At 38.8% G+C, this 8680-nt stretch overlaps 1 long non-coding RNA gene across 1 annotated transcript; it reads left to right on the top strand.

Annotated features, from left to right (window-relative positions):
- The first annotated feature begins 327 nt into the window (after nucleotides 1–327).
- LOC136246247 (uncharacterized) lies at nucleotides 328–2572 on the top strand. Its single transcript, XR_010696329.1, has 3 exons — nucleotides 328–1225; nucleotides 1280–1471; nucleotides 1988–2572. It is a non-coding gene; the product is annotated as an uncharacterized lncRNA (long non-coding RNA).
- The last annotated feature ends 6108 nt before the right edge of the window (nucleotides 2573–8680 follow it).

Genomic DNA, 8680 nt, shown 5'->3' with positions numbered 1-8680 from the left:
TGATATCATAATTATTTGATTTCAATCTGATGTATTGGCTTAGTAAATCAGTTGCAATTAGCCTAAAACTATGAATCAATGAATAACATAAACGTTGTTCTATTTGGGGAATTTTAAATAACCAATGGAGCAACTTGTTATGAAGTAATGAACATTGACTGACGTTTTACAATAACATATTCTTTGTCTTATTTGCCTTATTGATAAAATATGAGCTCTCATTTATATAGTTGTTTTGTACACCAGAGTTGAAACCGGGTCACTACTGCTGACCCGGATGACCCACTGACCCGGATTTGACCCGGATTAAATCATATTGAAAACTTTTGCGTGTTTTTGAAACAATTAAATTTTTTCCGTAAAATGCGTGTTACCGTAATTTATGTGGACTCCGCTTGTACTGTTTGTTATCGCAGGAGGTGAAACGAGGAACGTCCAGAGTAGAATAGCCTGTTTAACGAAGAACTGTAGATGACCAAGCAATGCTCCGTTCCTGTATTTCTTGGAGAAACCAAACGACGCTACGTCAGGCCATAGCATTGCCGGACTAGAGCAGTGAAGTGAAGCCGTGAGGACCGAAACGACCATACAGTCAATTGATTCAAGGAAGTTCCGTTATGTAAATCGAGTATTCCAGGTGGAACAAGGAACCTCAAGTTGTGGTGGGCACTTCTGTCGGTGTAAAAAGTACTACTGAGTGGTTCAGTGTAACTTGGATTTGATGTGTATTTAGCTTCTCTGTTATAGTTGTAATCAATGAAGTCACATTCTGTCTACTAACTATAACGCATCAGGGTATACTAAAAGAGTATGCTGTTTGTATTTCCTTACAGTAGCCCACCTGACACATTGCATTGTACTGTTGAGAGTAATCCCATACAGTGAAACCTGTTTAAGCTGCATGGTCATGTTTGAGCCAACATTTCTTGGCCTCAATAGACAGGTGGACAAACTTCTCACTTAAGGTAAAAAATCAAAATAAATTTTATGTTGACAGGTGGCCTTTCTGTACCTATACAGATTACCACTAAGACAGGTTTCTCTGTACCCATGCTGTCATAATTGACACTTCAGGATATTTTTAAACCTAGTTTTGTTGGAGTACATAATTTCTTTTTCTGAGGTGAAAGCTGTAGCCAACCCCACTCAGCAGGAAATCCCTTCTTCAGTGCTGAATACTGTTGCTCCAGAAATGATGCTTCCTCATTTCACACTTTGATGACAGGTAGCAATGGCAGATGTACAAGTAGTGTGCTTCGAGATTTCACATTTGTTGCAGTTACAGCCCAGTCGAAACCATCCCGAACCCATCCTACTGGGATGTATGGTGCACAGGGTATTTACCAGAAGTCTGACATAGCAAAAACAATTCAATTCTTACTTGAGTGTGAAGTCGTGAAATAACCGATATGAAATACTACTAGTTTACCAACATTATCATGAAGCCTTTCATACTTCAAAATGTAGAGGTGTAAGTAATTTATAATTGATCATTCAGCAATGGTATTTGCGTATGTCAACGATCAGCACATGTAGAACCACTAAAAGATTATTCGACACTACTACAGACAATGTGTTGTATTTATTTTCTATTTCAGTAAGATATCACACTTTAAATTACAAAATAAAAATTTTGGAAGTTACTGCAATGTCATACTCCTATACAAACAATGATTAGTAATGTATTATACTGTTGGTGTCAAGCTACCAGTGGAATAGTTATTTCAACTTCTCAGCACATTCAAATACCAGTCCTCCTTACATTGAATCTATCCAGCATAACTACTGGTCACCTGAACACCTGCAAAAAGATTTGTTTGTGAATAACCAGTAACTATGTTATGTGCAGCATAAAACTTTATACTGTAGGCAGAGAAATTTTTGAGTAAAAATATTTTCATGGGTGCAGACAACCCACGAAAATGTTTTTACTCAAATTTTTTTTAGTACTGTATCACAAAGTTATCTTTCTTTGGTTTATTTGTAGATACACTTTTGGTGATGTACCTGGCCGTATTACTGGAAATTGATGGCCTCCAATCAGATTGTGGGAACAGGGTGTGGCACCAGAATTAATTACTTGCTGACCAAGGGACTCAAGCTGACTCAGACGCAAAGTGGCAAAGCTCAGGAATTACAGCAACCAAAACTGAAATGAAGCACTGGACTGTAAATAATGCCAGCTGTTTATAGGCACCAGCGAATTATATTTGCGTGTGGCGATACGACACCTTTAAATAATGCATTATAAGCCCAAGAACTATTCTAATACTATGCTTATTTTAATAACCTTTGTAGCTGGATCGTAGCTGTATAATTGAGGTAACAAATTTTTTGTGGTAAAAGTTTTTTTGTTAAAAATATTTTCGTGGTCTCAGACCAACCACGAAAATATTTTTACCATGAAAATTTCCCTACCCACGTACGGTATGGTAACATTAAAGCACCTTGTGTACTTTTTAAAGATGCACCAACTCAATAAAGCAGTGTACATGTCTTTAGCATAAATACATCAAATACTATCCTGACTTTCAAGTGATTTACACATATACAAAATGCCCAAATATCATTCAAATTAAGACATATTTCCTGAAATCACCATCACACATAGGATCTGCTGTACTAAATTCTCTGCAAATTTTGGTATAAAAGAATACCTTAGTTTCTAAATTAAAAGAACACTACTGTAAAACCTTTATCTAGAAGGATAGAACGTTTTCACACATTAATAGCCGTTTATACTCGATTCACCGGGATTGATAATCATTTATGCAAAACAGCCGGCCTATTATATCTGCTTAGGGAACCTTTACAGATGTCCCCACCTCACATTCACACACAGTTGTCATGGTGAAGTGCTAAACTCACCGAATCCTGGCTGAAATGGACATAATATTATAGAGGTCCTGGTGAGGCGAGAAACTTGGTACGCGTCGTGAAATGTTAGTGTTTACGTTCATCGCTTCACTTCAACGTCAAATAGCGGAGCATCCCGCCAAGATAAATTCAAAGACTTTGGCATCAAAATATACCCCAGACACTGGAGAATACGATTGTGACCGTAAAATTGTTCTACCGTACAGCAAATATTCGCAGGAATATTTTTCGCACGATAACCCAAAACCACAATACGATTGCCATACAAAAACTATTGGGAGAAATCGATAATGACTATCGCAAATCGAAAAATAGCGGAGACTTGCCCTATAGGTATGGCGCTATAAATTTGTACGCGTGTAGTATGTTAGCTTCTGATGTAAAAGCCGACCGTTTTTTTAAAGAAAGGTACTTGCACGAAGTGTGAAGAACAGTAGTAAACGAAATTTTCATTGTCTTCCCAATACTCGTAATACATTTCCGAATTTATTTTTGTATTTTGGGGGCGTGGCCCGGTTTCGTTTTTTGTGTTGTTATTTCATTGAGAGTTTTCGTTATGTTAAGCCGAGGCGCGCGATAAGAGCTATGTTTCGAGTATTCTCGAGCGAGCGAGCGAGACTACGTTTTGAGCGTTCGATTCGTGTTGAGTAAACGAGTAGTTATGTGATAACTAAGCCGGTAAGTTTATAATTTAAAATCAGTCAGTGGGTTTGGTTCCACGTAGCTACTGTGAGTTTACATATTATATATATATACATATATATATATATATATATATATATATATATACAGACAGCAATTGAGTGTGGCTTCATACATACTTAGTATTGCAATTTCCCAATATGGCCACACCAAGTAAAACCTTAGTTTCTGGTCACCCGCCCGCATGGTAAACCTGGAACCCTAGTTTATGAGGACTATTATTAATATTACAGGTGCTTAAGTGCATGTGATCCAGCAAGACACTTATTTTTTTACTGCAAAAGATCGAGATACTCTAATAGAGCAGTCAGGGATTCCAATAGAGCAGTCACACTACTCTTAACTCTAATATTAGGTATATATGCCACACTAATAAAATGTTTCTAACTATAGCTAGTTTTGTCCTTGATTACATAGCTGTTCAGATTATAACTGTTACTAATGCTTCTGTAACCAAATAATTTCAGTAGCATTAACTACTAGCCCATACAGATGGGCCATAGCTTTTAACTTTATAATTCAAATGTAGTCCTCTAATGATTAGTCTAGTAACTTCAAATTCCTTATCACTGAACACTGCAGGTGTATGGAAAGCCAGCAACATTCGGTGAGCTTAAACTTAAACTTTTCCATAACTAAAATTAGATTGGCAAGTAGAAACCCTTATAGTTTAAACATTCCCAGATGATCACTAAAAAACACTAGTCAGGAGCACTCAATGTCTCAAAACTTTGACAGTTACTTTTCTCAAGGTTACTGAATAGAAGGCTGGAAACACATAGCTAGTGGGCTAAGACTTCACATTTGAATGAAGAATTTCTGATGTGAAAATAGAAGTTAAATTTCATTTTGGATCATGATCATTTGAACAACTTAGCTATAAGTCATAGTAATATTTTCCTGACATAGCTAATGAGATATTTATTTCACTTAGAAAGCATAAGTAGCTACATGAGCAAAACATTTCCTATAGTATAATATTATTCTAAATAAATAAATAAATATACTTAAATGCTATACATCAGTGTATAGCTAGCCATGATCCATCAACAACTTTCCTAGTGCATTTTTTGCCGAAGCACAACTACTTATGTTGTTGGTTAAGTTTGGCTAAAAACAAAATCAACATGAATTTGCTAAATTGAGCAAATAATAATACCATACAGTATATTGTCACAGTAGAGTCTATAGTCCTGAAGTCCTGATCATCCGCCCGCCCGCATCCATTTGTAGGCTTGGGAGTGACCAGAAACTAAGGTATGACTTGGAGTGGCCTATATTAAAATGGTTGTGGCTCACAAAAGCACTTATCCTGCTGCAAGACTAGACCTAGAATCGATTAGTGGGCGTGGCTCCACGTAAGCTTGCAGACAGAAACGGACACAGCTTCATGCTACAGACTGCACTTACTAATAAATGGGCGTGGCTGAGCGTATGTTTGTAACGCGATAAGTGGGCGTGGCTCACGAAAGAGCTACGCGACTAGCGTTTATAGGTTCCACGTCGTTAAACGATCAATTTCGTTTCTCACGTGATCCAATCCGGGTCAGACCCGGATAATTTGTAAACCGGGTCAGACCCGGATGACCCGGAGAAAATGTGACCCGGTTGGCCCGGATGACCCGACCCGGTTTCAACGCTGGGCTGTTGTACACACCTGGTGTTATGTCACTCACATGATTATAACACTTGGTGTGGCACTTAACTGATGTGGTCATTTGCACTGTAAACACATTCACTACTTTAGTTGTGTATAGTTAATAAAGTAAGTACTTTAGTGTACTAAAACACCATAGTGAGCTTGCGTTTCGGTCTGTGTTTGATTGTGTACCTATAGCCAAAGCTATCTATGTGTTCGTGTTGAAACCAAAATGATTACGGTTGGCCTCAGCAATGCCTTATCATTGTTCTCACTTATGTCATTCACAATATAAATCAACATGGTCCCATGTAAATGCACTTGTGATGCATTTTTGCAGTTTCCCACACTTGTAGGTCAGTTACCCAATAGGAAATTCCTATGACATGCATACGGGTACTTGTGATTTCCCTGAAATATACACACTCACGCTTGGGCCTAGTGGCCCTTGTGCTCATGCATATATTTCAGACAAATCACTTTTTCCCTTGTTACAACCATTACATGTAATACAAAGTGTTATCACTATGTAGTCAAACTTTGTACTATAATGTTTTGTCACAGTATTGCAGTATATGTGGATAATTTATTCACTCTACAAGGCTACCTGTTCTAGTAGTGGAGAACAGTCAATATCTAACAAGGAATCCAGTGAAACCATGATCAGACATAATCGAAATACCCAAGTTTATATACTGATATCATCATTGGGATCATATGGAAAAGACAGGGTCTGAAGTGTTTTATTCAATGGATTCTAACTGTAGCTTGGGTAGTGATGAACTCAATAGAGCAGTTCACCCAGTATAAGTGATGACGGTGGTAGCTCACACAACAGTTAGTGCTAACCGATCTCTTTTTAGCCAACAAACTGGACCTATTCTTAAACAGCTAGCGGTTTAGTATCTCATCGTATCAGCTCCTTTAGTGAAGCATTAGCTATGTACTAGTGAAAACAAGTGATGGACCAAGTTTTTCTGTCCAGGAAAGCATGTCTCTATCAAAATATTATAGCTCTGTAAAGTTACCCAGCTGATGAACCAGAAGAAGCATTGTTACAGAGCAATAGTTCTCACAAAGATATTGATTATGATTATTCACTACCAGCTACTGCAGGGTTTGCAACATGTAGTCAGGCCACAGGTAAACTGTCATCACTTTTCAAGAAAATTGTACCCACAAAGAATCAATCAAATGCCTCTCCTTTGGACATCATTTCAAAGTCTCAGATGTCATTAAGCTATGGACAACACAGAGGACACATAGACACAGAGGACACACAGGATACAGTGGAGACAGGTGACACACAGGACACAGGTGACACACAGGACACAGTGGACACACAGGACACAGATGACACACAGGATACAGTGGACACACAGGACACAGGTGACACACAGGATACAGTGGACACACAGGACACAGGTGACACACAGGACACAGTGGACACACAGGATACAGTGGACACACAGGACACAGTGGACACACAGGACACAGGTGACACACAGGACACAGTGGACACACAGGACACAGTGGACACACAGGACACAGTGGACACACAGGACACAGGTGACACACAGGACACAGTGGACACACAGGACACAGGTGACACACAGGACACAGTGGACACACAGGACACAGGTGACACACAGGACACAGGTGACACACAGGACATAGTGGACACACAGGACACACCAACGCAGTAGATTAAAAAAAAATAAAAATAAAAATAAAAAATAAAAAATCATGTGATTACGTATGGTGGTTCTTCGACAAGAGTGCTGTTTCGTTGTTTTAATAGCTCCCAGAAGCATATTTTGAACGTGATTAGGCTTCTTTTGATGTTTGTTTTACCAAAGTTTGTTCGTCTGATCACTGGTGTGGATATCCTAGAGATCTTACTCCAAGTAACGCTCGCCACTAAACGCTCCACCTTGTACCGTGGTGTCCAACGTCTCTACGTCTGGTAAAACGGTACCACAAAAGGCGAGACTTCAGTACTTGTTTGTTCTGTTTTTGTTGTGGTGTTTCCCTATAGTTTTATTGTGAACAACAATTTTGAGTATGCCAAAGCGTGGAAGAGTACCAGGGGGAACTCCACCGTCCAAGGAAGGGAAGAAGTCAGCTAGTTTGTGTGTTACTTGTAGTAAGGAGTCAAGTACTGATTGTGTTGAATGTGATTGGTGTGGGAAATGGCAACACAGAGAGTGTGCTGGGCTATCCACATCAGAATTAGAAGCGCTAGCAGATATATGGGATCGTCAGCCCACTGAATCAAATGTCATGTTGTTTTTTTGTACTGTGTGTAAACCAAAGGTCACACTAGCCCTGAAGTTCTTCACAGACATACAAGATAAGCAGGATGAAATGGAGAAAAGACTAACGGAGATAGAGGACAATCTGAAGAAATTACAACCTGTGGATTCAACAGAAGCAAATCCTAGTGACCAAACACAACCCACTCTTCAAACACAGCCGGTTTCTCAGTCTAAAGAGCAAATATCTGAAATGGTGTCTTCCTACATTAATGAAGAAAAAGAAAAATCCAAGAGACGTTTGAATGTTATAGTACATAATGTTATTGAATCAACATCTGAGGATCCTGAACTTAGACGTAAGCATGACATTGATTCTGTGTCATCCATCTTTCATAAACATCTGACAGTCCCTGCCACAATAACTAAAGCAATCCGGTTGGGCAAGAAAAGCGATAGGCCAAGACACTTGAAGGTTTCGGTTGCGTCTGAGTCAGACAAGGCATCAATTATGCGAAATTGTACCAAACTTCGCAATGTTAACCTTCCTAGCATAGTTCAAAAGGTTTTTATCACCCCTGATCTCACACCTAGGGAGCAGGAAGTTAATAAGAAGTTACGTGCTGAACTTAAAGAACTAAACAAGGATGGGAACAAATTTAAAATAAAAAACTGGAAAATAGTGCAGAGGAGCCCCTAGCCGGGCCCCCCCTGCACTGATAATTTTACCCTTAATCCTGAAATTTTGAATCATTCTGATATATTAGATGTAGCTGTTGTCAACTGTCAAAGTGTCCTTGCAAAACGACTTGATTTTCAGAACTTTATAAACTGTCACTCACCAAAAATCATCATTGGTTGTGAATCATGGCTGTCTCCCTCCATAGTTTCAAGTGAAATTTCCCCCCAACAATATCAGGTATACCGTAAAGACAGATTCGATGGTTACGGGGGTGTATTCATTGCTTGTCACAATTCATTGTTGTCTACTGCACTTGAATACCATAGCACATCTCTATGTGAATTGATAGTATGTAAAATTCAGTTAGCCACAGGCCCTCCACTTATTATTTGCTCTGTGTATCGCCCACCAAATGTAGATATACCATATTTAGAAAATCTTTGCACTGTCCTACGTGATATAATGGATCACAATCCTAATTCTGTTGTGTGGATTGCAGGTGATGCAAATTTCCCAAATATAGAT

This window comes from Dysidea avara, chromosome 2 (assembly GCF_963678975.1).
Source record: "Dysidea avara chromosome 2, odDysAvar1.4, whole genome shotgun sequence".
NCBI lineage: Eukaryota > Metazoa > Porifera > Demospongiae > Dictyoceratida > Dysideidae > Dysidea > Dysidea avara.
This window is presented reverse-complemented; position numbering and strand designations above follow the sequence as displayed.